Source organism: Anneissia japonica, unplaced genomic scaffold, assembly GCF_011630105.1.
Source record: "Anneissia japonica isolate Jap-2015-1 unplaced genomic scaffold, ASM1163010v1 scaffold7731_len1735946_cov199, whole genome shotgun sequence".
Taxonomy (NCBI): Eukaryota; Metazoa; Echinodermata; class Crinoidea; order Comatulida; family Comatulidae; genus Anneissia; species Anneissia japonica.
The window spans coordinates 811,811-824,804 of record NW_022758997.1 but is presented as its reverse complement, the minus strand read 5'-3'; positions in this window follow the sequence as shown (position 1 = coordinate 824,804).

Genomic DNA, 12,994 nt, shown 5'->3' with positions numbered 1-12,994 from the left:
TGTACATATTTTGCAAGATCAATTCTAACTGAACTAATGGACAAACTGATGAATAAATGGTGATATTGCCATGATTGACAACCATATGGTCCGATGGTTTTGCTTATAATATAGGCCATGCAGTCTGGAGCTGCTATTATTTCATTCTGAAAATTCGTTTAAACATTTAACATTTTATATTTTCTAACAAAGTTTGTTTCTTTTTAAATGTACATCTGCGTTCCTATGCACACCTTAACAAATGCAGTTTAATATTAGTTATCAATAATTTTTTATAGTTTCTTGTTTTTTTTTAATTGAATTTTAAGAATATATATATATTTTATATTCAGGCTTATATTATATCGCTAAATCAAAAGAAGCATCGGTTAAAAACTTAAGAGATACGGTAATTATTCTAATAAAAGATTAATATGATACGTTACCAGTACCGTAAATTTATCAAGTAAACTCTGCGGCGTTTATAATGTTAAAGAAGCTTCCCAGTGGCACGGCGCTAATTCGTTAAAGGCGTTTATGAGCGGCGCTTTAGCCTACAATACAGATTATTAAAGTTTCGTTTCCCATGTTACCGTAAAGACAGAAAAAAGTTGTTTGACGAAAAACTGGGGAACGGTGAACGAGAAAGAGATTTTTGAATATTTAAAAACTTTGGGGAAAAGGGGCTAGCCGCCCATTTTTACACCTATTTGCCCCATTTTTTTAATATTCAAAAATCTGTATCTCTGTCTCTTATACACATCTAGATGTGTATAAGATGTATATATATGTGTGTATGTGTATATGTATATATGTATATATATATATGTATGTGTATGTATATATATATATATATATATATGTATATATATTCGGTATATAATTACATTGATGTAATTTGTTGAAATATTTTTATTCGAGACCAATACCAGTATACTTACATTTAGTCAGCGGCGTAGCTACGGGCATTGCAGTCAGTGCAAAACACTAAATTAGGGGCCCATTCATAAATAGAGAATATAATACTGTATATGACCACCTAACAACGAGAAAAAATAGCAGCAGACATATACAAATACTGTATTAACATATAGGTAGGTTATGCATCAATGTATATAAAATGTTCGTCGTTTTGTTACAAATTGGAAATATTTTAAATAGGAAAGCATCTGTGCATATTAAGAGTGACAGGCTCTAACCACATTTTAATGTTATAATTATGTATGGTTTAACATGGTTGAACAAGTTTAAATTACCCTTTTATACTACTAACAATAGAAAATCATTCCTGCAGCAACTATTAACAACATCACGATTACATAAATTTTCAGTACAGAATGTAAATTTGATATGAATAGAATTTTCAAACAAAATTTGAAAGACATTGGTGGATCCAGGAATTTGAAATAGAGGGGGGGGGGGCCAGGGAGAGACATTCACAGATGGAGAGTCAATACCAAGAAAGAAAAGAAAATTTAGGATTACGGTACCTCTAGTTGGCCGGAAATGGCACTCACAGGCTTAAAACTTTAAACATTTTATGGGCCCCTTTAAACTCGCTACTGGACCTAATATGATATACAGTCGATGCCAGAGGAGACGCACATTATGCTGTTATGTATCAACAAAGCCATATTGGTTCAGGGTACTAGATCGAAGGTCATGTGGTTAGGGCTTGGGGGACCTAGGGGTCGGGGGCACTGCGGACTGCCGTACGAGAGCGCATAGGCGTTACGCCACTGCCTCTATCGAATTGTAAATATAGTGCTACGTAGAATGAATGAATTAATTTCAAATATTTGCACTTTTGCACAAAATTAATTTTTTTTTATTTGGTATCCCTTTGTTCCGATTGTAGAAAAAATGTAAAAGCTTTTTAAAATTTTAAATGTTTTTTCCTCTTATTTCAGTTAAAAACATATTTGCTCTTTTTGTTCTCTTTTTTATAATACCATTATATAACTCATCTTCTAATCTACACTGTAATGAATCTGAAGCTAACGCCCGCAAACAAATGGAATTATATATTGCTGATATCAAAGCCTGGATGACCTATAATAAACTAAAGCTCAATGACAATAAAACAGTGTTTATGGTCATATCTTCAAAATATCATCAGTCCACATCACAAACACTTATTCCTGCTTCTCCTAGTGCTCGTAACCTTGGAATTATATTCGACAATACGTTGTCTATGGACGTTCACGTCAAAAACATCTGCAAATCAACATATTTCCATATCAGTAATATCATAGAGAAAATATTCTGTTCTATTTTTCTCTAAGCTGGGACTTCCCGGATTGCAGGTTGAGATCCATGGCTAAATGGAAAAAAGGATTAGCCTTTATCTGGTGATTAATCTCTTCCTTCGGTTTTCACACCTACACATAAGCAATCCTTGACTGATGCACATTTATTTTATAATGTTATGCCATAAATTATTATATAGTGGGCTACGAATAATGTTTTATTTCATGATTTTGAACATTTTCACGCTTTTCCCGTTAAAATTGGCCAAGTACTTACGAAGATATGATATTAATCATTGTTTTTGGTAAGGTTTTGGTAAGCTATTCGATATAATACCCTACACCTCTCTGCTGATAACCATTCAAGCAAGGCCTGACTTATCAGCTAGACAGAGAAACGTGGTACGAAATGAATAGAAACGCGTTCATGAAGTGGTACGGTGTTTTGAGGCGATAGGTTTAAGCCTAGGTATTTTTACACAGTTTTGAAGAAGATGGAATTGTTTAATTAAAGTCCGGCTCCGGAGGAAAAAAATGTTTTGATACCGTATGTTGTAGAACTGATTTTTCTGAGACAGAAAAAAGTTGTTTGACGAAAAACTGAGCAACGGTGAATGAGATACAGATTTTTGAATATTTAAAAACTGGTGGAAAGGGTGTAAAAAAGGGCGGTTATGCCCCCTTTCCCCCCAGTTTTTAAATATTCAAAAATCTGTATCTTGTTCACCATTCCCCAGTTTTTCTTCAAACAACTTTTTTCTGTCTTAGAAAAATCAGTTCTACAACATATCAAAAAAATTTTTTCCTCCGGAGCCTGACTTTAAGGAAAGTGTTCGTTCTGATTGACACTTTTAACACCAGAATAGCAATGGGTCAAAACAGCAATGAACCAAAAAATAATAATAATAATAATAATATTATCATTAATAATAATAATAATAATAGTAATAATAATATTGGGCGAAACACAATATAAAAGAAGTAGACATTTAAATAATTTAAAATTTAAAATAGTGACTAAATGATTATATAATGACATTAATTAAAAATAATAATAATGAAACAGTACAGTAGTAGTAATAATAATAAGAAGAAATAGGCCTTATAACAATATCACAACATACAAATTAAATAATAAAAATAAACAAAATAATATCAGTGAACGTTTAAATAAATAAAACTTTAAAACACAGACACAAAAAAAAATATATCCGATATGTCATAAAAGTTTATTTCCGTTTTGAACTGAGACCCTCCTTAAAGTACTGATCGACTTTGAGGGCAGCAGAGTGATGATCATTTGGTACATTGATGAAGAATGTCGATGAATTGAAAAGAAATTTCCATGGTGTGTTTTGAAAAGAATTTGGGAACATTTCAACTATTTGAAATGCTAGAGCGTTTAGAGGTATTCTAACCAATGATGAGACTTTCAGCAGGTTTATGCTTTGAACGAGCCTGTGTTATGTATTATAGTAGCGGCCTAGCAGCAATGCCTGGATAAGGTGATCCGTGGGTATAAATAATATTATAAATAGTACTAGGCCTAGGTAATAGGCCTAGCCTAGTTAGCTCTAGTAGTAGTAGGTCTAGGCATAGGAGGATAGGAAAAGGAGGATAGGCCTTTTCCACGAATTATCGGTATACATTTTGAAGTGATGACAAACATTGCGAATCAGCGGTGCGTAACCAACAGAAATAAGATAAGCTTTTGGGCTGATTTTCTGACATCATGTTATTTAAAATATTATAATTCCATAACGGGGCGTCGTATTCAAAATGTTTTTCCAGCAAAATGTTCTTAAAAGACTAGTCTACACCACTATATGATTTTAAAAAATATTGAAAAATGTTTGTGACCTTTGAAATCAATTAGTTAGTGTCTTAATTAGTGTCTTAAAATAGGCCTATGCATTACAGTGCAGTAGCATAGTACAGTACCTTCGTGTTACTGTTCCAGGTACCGATAATATTCAGATTTCTCTTATTATAAAGTACAAGTTATGTTTTATAAAGAAGTATAGTATAGTAAATCATGTTTTTAACACAGGATATTCTCATATGCTAACTAAAACAATGCTAGTCCAGTATTACTAGTACTACTGCAAATTAAATTTTTATATAGACTTAATTTATGTTTAGTGTTTTTTTATGCAAGTCAGGATTGTTATTATGTTATTGTCAGTTTCTTTTATGTACCTATCATGCTCACTTGTGTTTTTTTCCTATTTGCAGCAGACTTAAATCTATGAAAGGGAAATGAAAGGATGGATTCAACTGTGCGTGAACTCTTGAGTGTTCCCCAGCACTGACAGAATACCGCAAACTCGCCAAAATAACATTAGTATTTGTTAAATGTGTATTTGATGACATTTCGTGTATGTTGGACTAAAAACTTTTTTTTGTTCACAGTAATCATTTAACATATAGCTTGCTATCAGTCAATCATGTCCTAAATGTATAGTTCTGGGAATCGTTAACAAACAATTATTTAACATTATTTTGTGTTAATTCCAGTAAACAATGTAATCACAAATAACTTAAAGCTGTTTACTTGAAATCAAGTTTATCTACTTTCACTCAATGGACTTTTTAATATATAGCACTTTCTACACTATTGTTTTCTGAAGTTTCATTTCCTTCAAAATTTTGTTTAAGATGTATGATTTTGTGTGTGTGTGTGTTTAATTAGAAATTTTAAATTTCATGTTGAGTATCTGGGTTGCCCTCCATCGACAATAATTATTAGGAAAAAGTTAACTATAAGTATGAAATATCCTAGTGAAATTTTAATAACTTCCTAATACATGCAGGGGTGTATCGAGGATTTTTTTTGGGTGGGTCGTGATCATAATTTTTTGGACCTTTTCACAATGAAATAACAGCAAGATGTGATTAAAATATCAATACAATTTGCTTGAAGCAGATGGCAGGCTCAGTTTCAAAATTTATGGAATTGAGATATATTACAGTATGTCGCACAATTGGCAAAGTTTTTGGACTCATTGCTGGTACCTCATCAATGATTTTTATTTATGTCATTGTGAAAAGCCCCTAGAAAAAAAATGTCTGGAAAAATGTGAACCTTTGAAAATTTGGGGGGGTTGTACGACCTTCCAGACCCCCCTTGCACATACACCCATGACATGAAAATATTGCAAGAAGTGATTTAATCAGTCAATTTAATGGGTGCTACAAACCACCACTACAGTATTTTGTTTTTCTAATTACATCATATGCTATGTATTGGGTAATTCCATGGTAACTGACATTACATTTCATCCTTTATTATATTCACATAGTTACCCACTTTATATAAAAACCATAGAAAAATGTTACAATTGATGGTGCTAACCACAAAAACCAATAATTAAAAAAAATATCGAGAAAAAAAATATGTCGAAGAAACATACAAAACATGACTTGTATGCCATGAAATACTGTATTAGTATACAAGAAGTACAGTTAATTATTACAAATTTGTTAAATTGTTTGTAAAATAGTATTGACACTGGTGACTGATGTTTTTTTTTTGTAGTTGAATTAACCATAATGATTATGCTATTTTGTGTTTGTCACAATACATTGAATTAATTCAGGTTAAATAATAACCTCATAATTAGTTGTATACATAAAAATTATATTTAGTGTGTGTGTAATTTAATCAAACTATCGTGAGTACCCAGTGCTACAAACAACCAACTACTGTACGATTTTTTTATGTGCTATTTTGTATTTGTCTCAATATAATTATTGAGATTAGTTAAATAATAATCTCCAAATGAACTAATAATAACCTCCTAAATTGTATACATAAAATTATATTTAATGATTGTGATTAAAATCAACCTATTACGGGTACTCTGTGCTACAACCAACCAATGATAGTGTTATTCTTTGTTTGTCGGAATACATTGAGATCATGAAAAGCCTGAGGAATATATATATATATATATATATATATATATATATATATAAAACAGAAAATAAGACAGAAAATAATGATGCGGAAACGTTGAGTTAGACAGTAGAACACAATATAATTTATTGAGGAAACGAATATTTCGTCTTGACCTCAAGACTTTATCAGTGTAACTGATACAAAAGTTGGCAAATACCAGATCCAATGTAAAATAATAAACAGTCGGCAATAAATAAAGTAGGGTGATTAAATGATATAAACAATATTGGAGACACGGGGATTATAGCGTCGAACTTTATCTAGATATACCCGTCTTGAAACATGTTAGATAGACATATTATACACACATACACATGCCACGTAATTACATTATGCGCATATATAAGTATGTGCTCATACACAAGCATAAAGCATAGTTCGCCCTTATTGAGATTGAAAAACCGTGATCGAGGATTGTGTGAGTATATGAATGCTAAGGCAGGTGAAAATGCAAATGAGTTAATTGTTTTTAAGTAAGTATTTGTTGTTGTGTCTGCATTTAGACAATAGCTCGGTTCTTTTGTTTAGTATTGACTGTCCGAATATATTATGTGAAATTTTTCGGTTATGCATAGTTTGCAGCGTTTTGTTTTTGGGGAGTAAGCCGATGCTCTGTCGATAATAGACCATTTGATATTGTAGGGTGTGCTGCTGTCTTTTAATTTCCATACGTATTTGGAGGGTACAGTGCTGTTTCTGTGTTTGGGGGTGTTAAAAGTGTATTTGTGGTTTGTGTATCGGGTTTTGAACGGTGTGTCAGTGAGCCCGATGTAGCATTTTGTGTCATCATTTGAGTGGACAGTGGCTTTAGATGATGGATGAGGTGAGGCAATTTCCAGAGAGTGGACTCCTGCAATTGCAGAGTTTATCTGGCTGTTGTTGCTTAGCAACCAGAAGCTGTTTGTTGTGGGCTCTGATTATACTGCCCATGTTTCTTGAGCAGCTATAGCTGACTTTAACATTGTTCTTGAACAGCTTGTGCAAAATGTTGCCACTCGGAAAATGTTTCTTTACGAGGTTAAGGAATGATTTTCCGATGTTGGTTTTAACTCCTTTGCTGAATGGTGGGTTGTACTAGATTATTTGTCTGCTTCTATTACTTTTTTGGGATTTTGGTTGTGGAGGCTGGTATTCCATTTTGTGCTGGAATCCGCTGTTTTGCAGAGCTTGTTCGTAGTCAGGGGCGGCCTGATGAAATGATTCACTAGAATCCGATATACTGGATATGCGTCTGTTAATGGATGCGGGAATTTGTTTCAGGATAGATGGGGGATGGTTGGATTTGGTGTTGACGTAGAGTAGTTGGTTGTTTGGTTTGCTGTAAGGCTTGAAGGACCCGTTTTTTAGGCTGAGTGTAAACATCGAGGAAGTTGGTGGTGTGGATGTTCGCCTGTATGGTGATACGGAGGTCGAATGCGTGGAAGTTCGCATATTTCGGCCCCGTCGAGTTTTAAAAACTCGGATGACATGTTTGACGTTACTATGGGAAGCTTCGACGGGGCCGAAATATGCGAACTTGTCGGATCCTTCGTCCTCTCCTCCCTTATCCCAATACTCGGCAAAACCAACGTCGGTCTCTACCGAGATGATGGCCTCGCCGTCATGAACAGTCTATCACCAAGGCAATGCGACAAAATGAAGAAAACTATTATATCCATCTTCCACGCATTCGACCTCCGTATCACCATACAGGCGAACATCCACACCGTTCAAAACAAATACACTTTTAACACCCCCAAACACAGAAACAGCACTGTACTCTCCAAATACGTATGGAAATTAAAAGACAGCAACACACCCTACAATATAAAATGGTCTATTATCGACAGAGAGCATCGGCTTACTCCCCAAAAACAAAACGCTGCAACCTATGCATAACCGAAAAACTTCACATAATATATTCGGACAAACAGTCAATACTAAACAAAAGAACCGAGCTATTGTCTAAATGCAGGCACAACAACAAATACCTGTCTCTTATACACATCTAGATGTGTATAAGAGACAGCCCTATATCAATGTTGGTTATTGCAAATGGAAAAAATAGGAAAATTGCAAGTACTGTGGTTACCTTGATATGACTTTTTGACAAGTCTGTAAATGACACTTCAATAAAAATATTATCTCAGTCAAGAAAGAACTGTTGGTGGGAGAAATAATAATGGGTCATGCCAACAACATATTTTACTCTTCCAGGACACAAAGCAGTCATTGTGGTGGCTAATGTATATGTTTGTAGAACTGATTTTTTAAAGACAAAAACAGTTTTTAAGAGATACAGGTTTTGGAATATTTTAATATAAGGAGGCATAATAACCACCCTATATTCTGCCTTTCCACCAGTACAGGTACACTTTGCTTCAAGTTAACTAATAATCTCATAATGAATTTTTAATAATGTCCTAATTTCATAGGCCAAATATTGGCATTTGGCTTTAAAGTTAAATAATGGTATCCTAATGAAATTTTAATAATCTTCTAACTAGCTGTATACACATAAACAATGTTTTTTAGTGATTGTAATTTAATCTGCCAAGTACAGGTACTTAATGCTACAAACAACCCAATGCAATAATATTGTAATTATGTGTATACAATTTAATAGTGCAGCAAGAATGCCTTTTTAGCTGTATATACATTAAAAAAAATGTTTTTTAGTGATTGTAATTTAATCAGCCAAATAATGTAAAGGCACTTGGCTTTAGAAGTTAAAAAATAATATCACAATGATTTTTTAATACGGTAATGTCCTAATTAGCTGTATATACACAAAAAATGTTTTTAGTGATTGTAATTTCATCAGCCAATAGGCACTTGACTTCAAAGTTAAATTATGATATCCCAATGAAATTTTAACAATCTCCTAATTACTTTAGCTGTATATACATACAAAATGTTTTTAGTGATTGTAATTTAATCAGCCAAGTATAGGTACACTTGGCTTCAAGTTAAATAATAATCTCATAATGAATTTTTAATAATGTCCTAATTATCTGTATATACATAAAAAAAATGTTTTTTAGTGATTGTAATTTAATCAGCAAAATATTGTATAGGCACTGGCTTTAAAGTTAAATAATAATATCACAATGATTTTTTAATAATGTCCTAATTAGCTGTATATACATAAGATATTTTTAGTGATTGTAATTTCATATTCCAAATATTGGCATTTGGCTTTAAAGTTAAATAGTGATATCCTAATGAAATTTTAATAATCTTCTAATTAGCTGTATACACATAAAAAATGTTTTTTAGTGATTGTAATTTAATCTGCCAAGTACAGGTAATGCTACAAACAACCCAGTGCAATAATATTGTAATTATGTGTATACAATTTAATTATTTAATAGTGCAGCAAGAATGCCTTATTTTTATTTATTTTTTTTACATTATGTTGGTTTCCAGCATATCATAGGTATTCATTCCAGCATTTTTATTCATGATTGGCAATGTGTTGTATATTTTAGTAATCAGTTACAGTATATGTAAATAGTTTATTGTGTAAATCATATTTAAATAATAATAGAAATTTAGAACCTGAAACTTGTTGCTTTGTTTGTACGTCTCTAAACAATAAGCTCCAGAAAGGCTGCATGGATTGCAGTATGTTTTTCTTTAATGTTTGTTTACATATTTTTGGAGAAGCTTTTTTAACTACCAAAAATATTTTTAATCATAATTTCCAATTGCTTAAATTGCATGTATTTTTTTAAAAAGCCAATCAAAGCCCTAAGTATTATCACCATTTTCATGGGTTAACTACCCTTTTAATGTATTGTTATATTAATAGTGTGATCTTCTACATTACGGAGCTACATCCTCAACCCCTCCCCCCCCCCTAATGGGGGAAAAACCACAAGGGAGATAAAACAAATTATATTAATAGATTCTAAAATCGATTAAATAGGCCTTTGAAACCCCTAAATTGTAATATTTTCGGAGGGGAAGAGCTGTTTCCCCTGGACCACTTTAGTGACGACTGACCACGCCCACGTTCTTCTCGTCGGGGACATCACACCTATAAGAGCCCCCCCCCCACCTCCATCGGGGAAATACTGGTTTCCGTTTTCGTACAGGCTTTTGTTTTCAAATATAAAAACTACCACCTTCTTCTTTTATATATAATTTGACATACAAAAGAAACAATTCAAATTTTCACAAAATTTATTTCTTTTCTTTATTTTAGGACAAAAACAGAAACAGGCAATACAAAATAAGCAAGACTAGGCTTCAATAGCTAGCTGCCAGTAATTTAAAGCTAAAAATAATAAAACAAAAAAAATCCATAGCTAGCTGCCAGGGCGTCTCTCTTTAGAGATTATGCTCAACATATAAATCCCCATTGGAAACATGTCATGCGCAGAAACCAAAAGCTCCACTCACATAGCCAGATATCCTAATTAATCCCTTCTGGTCACCCTAAGCCCTGTTGACACTTGATTTTACGCCTTGTATACAAATGGCGGCCATTTTTCAAAATGGCCGCCAAATTTATCTAAAATGTGCATAAAATTGGAACTAAATAAGCTACAGACATGATTTTGGTGTCTAAACTCATAATTTCTAGACAGGCAACAAACTAGACATATAAAAAACTACTGTCACTCAAACCCGAATGGAACATAATTAAAAAATATATGTTTATTTGTAATCACAAAATATACGTAAAATGTACATAAAATAAGAACGAGTATATAAACTACTAGTACAGTTTTCTATGTAATCCAGATAGATTTTTGTGCAAAAATAGATTTTATTTACTAATTTTATCATTTTAACTGCGCTGAATTAAAAAAAGTTAGGTGCCACTTTTTTTCCCAACGGCATCGACCGCCATTTTGAATTTCAAGATAGCTGACGCACCACATAAAACATGGTCATGATTGGTGTCAATGGAAAGGGAATTATACACTGATCATTTATTGTCACTACACCTAAACAACATAATACATATTTACAGCGATATAGACCAATATATAAAGTCACGTGACATAAAAGGTCAAAAGTCAAAAAAATCAAACTTACCAAAAGTTGTCGTGTTTGGTATCATTTGAAAGCTCTGCCAATGATGAGCTATGCTTTTGCAGTATATACATATCAGAAACTGTGTAGTTTTTCATATATTGTCCTGTAAATCTGATTATGGCATACTATATAAAAAATAAATAGGACCCAGTTGCCTATGTTCGTGAGCTCTCGGGGTGGAGGGGGATGGGGTGGGTTCTCTTACTACTAACTACCATTTTACTATTGAGCCTTAATCGTGCATAACGCATGTGCTTTATGGGCCAAGTCCCACTTCAAATGGATCTTTAATTTTCAAAAAAAAAAATCAAATAGAACAAAATCCCACAAACACACTCTTGACTGATTTATTAGAAGGGGTCAGTCCAACTACGACCTATCATTTTACAAAGGAGGTTTGACTAGATATGTACACCAGTCTGCTTTCTGGGGAAATGCTTGGTTCCTCCGAGTCCAAATGAACCCCGGATAGGCCCAGGGGCCCCATTCTTACTTCATGGTGGCCAAGGCAAATAAAGTATGTTGTGTTTTCCTATTTATTGATGATTCTATATACAGTAAATACTTGTAACTATGAACAATGATACCGTTATGTTACGTGCTGTATAATATATTTGATTGGCTGATTGATTTGTTATAACAGTAATAGACATGGTCCTCCCAGTAGTGCAACGACGAGTCGTGGGTCACGGGCCGAAACGATGTTAGGAGCACCATGCATATCAGTAAAATATTTTTGCTCACGAAGTGACACCGGGGTGGGTAATCCCCCTAGAGATAAGTGTTAAGGATGAAAAGACTTTAATTTTTAGACAATGCCAAAAAATGTTGTGTGAATAATATTTTGCACACGACACATTTTTAATTTGAATATTTGCGTGCAACATATTTATATCAGGTCTATGCATAGGCCTATGCACATGCATTTTCTTAGCTTTGCCAATATAAAAAGTATTATCAAACAATCATTCAGTCAATCGTTTCAGGGTGGGTCCAGGAGACACGGGTCTATACCAACCCCCAAAAAAGTAAAGAAGAAAGAGAGAAGAAAGACCAGCAAGAAGGGAGCATGATGTCACTGTAGGCCTATTCCAAAACAAGCTATTTTTTTTAATGTCTGTGGTCTCCACCATTTCTAAACAAGATTAATTCTCTATATCTGTCCCTTATGGGTGGATGGATATATATTCTGTGTAAATACCAAGAATAAACCACAAAAGTCGGAAGAATACTTGTTTCCAGTGAGGTCCTTCTGGTGGTGATTGGGCACTACACCGGCAGTGGCCTAACGATGGGCCCTTGGGCCTTGTGGCTTCCTGACACTAAGGGGCCCCTTTTTGATCCGGTCACCACTTTGATTGTGGGAATTTAAATGTGCTCGTTTTTCTAATATTTGGCATTGTATTCTAGATTGCTTTTAACAACCAAATAAATTATATGATATCAGTTGCAGATCAAGGTATTCAAAATAGAGGGATTGTGGGTAGGGAGGGACTTTCACACACTTATACCACCTCAGCCCCAGCATGGTTGGGGCTAAGTTAAGATCATATATGAATACGGCACCTCAAAGTGGCCGGAAATGGCACTCATAGACTTAAAATGCGAGTATAATTTCCATTTTTAAAAACAATTGGAAAATTTAAGGGGTCCCCAAGCCGACAGGCCCCCCATTAAACCTTTACGGGATATACTATGATGTGTCTTACCGTCGATCTCAGAGACACATTATTCTGTTCATTCAAAGAAATTCAGAGACAGACAAAAATTTACTTTC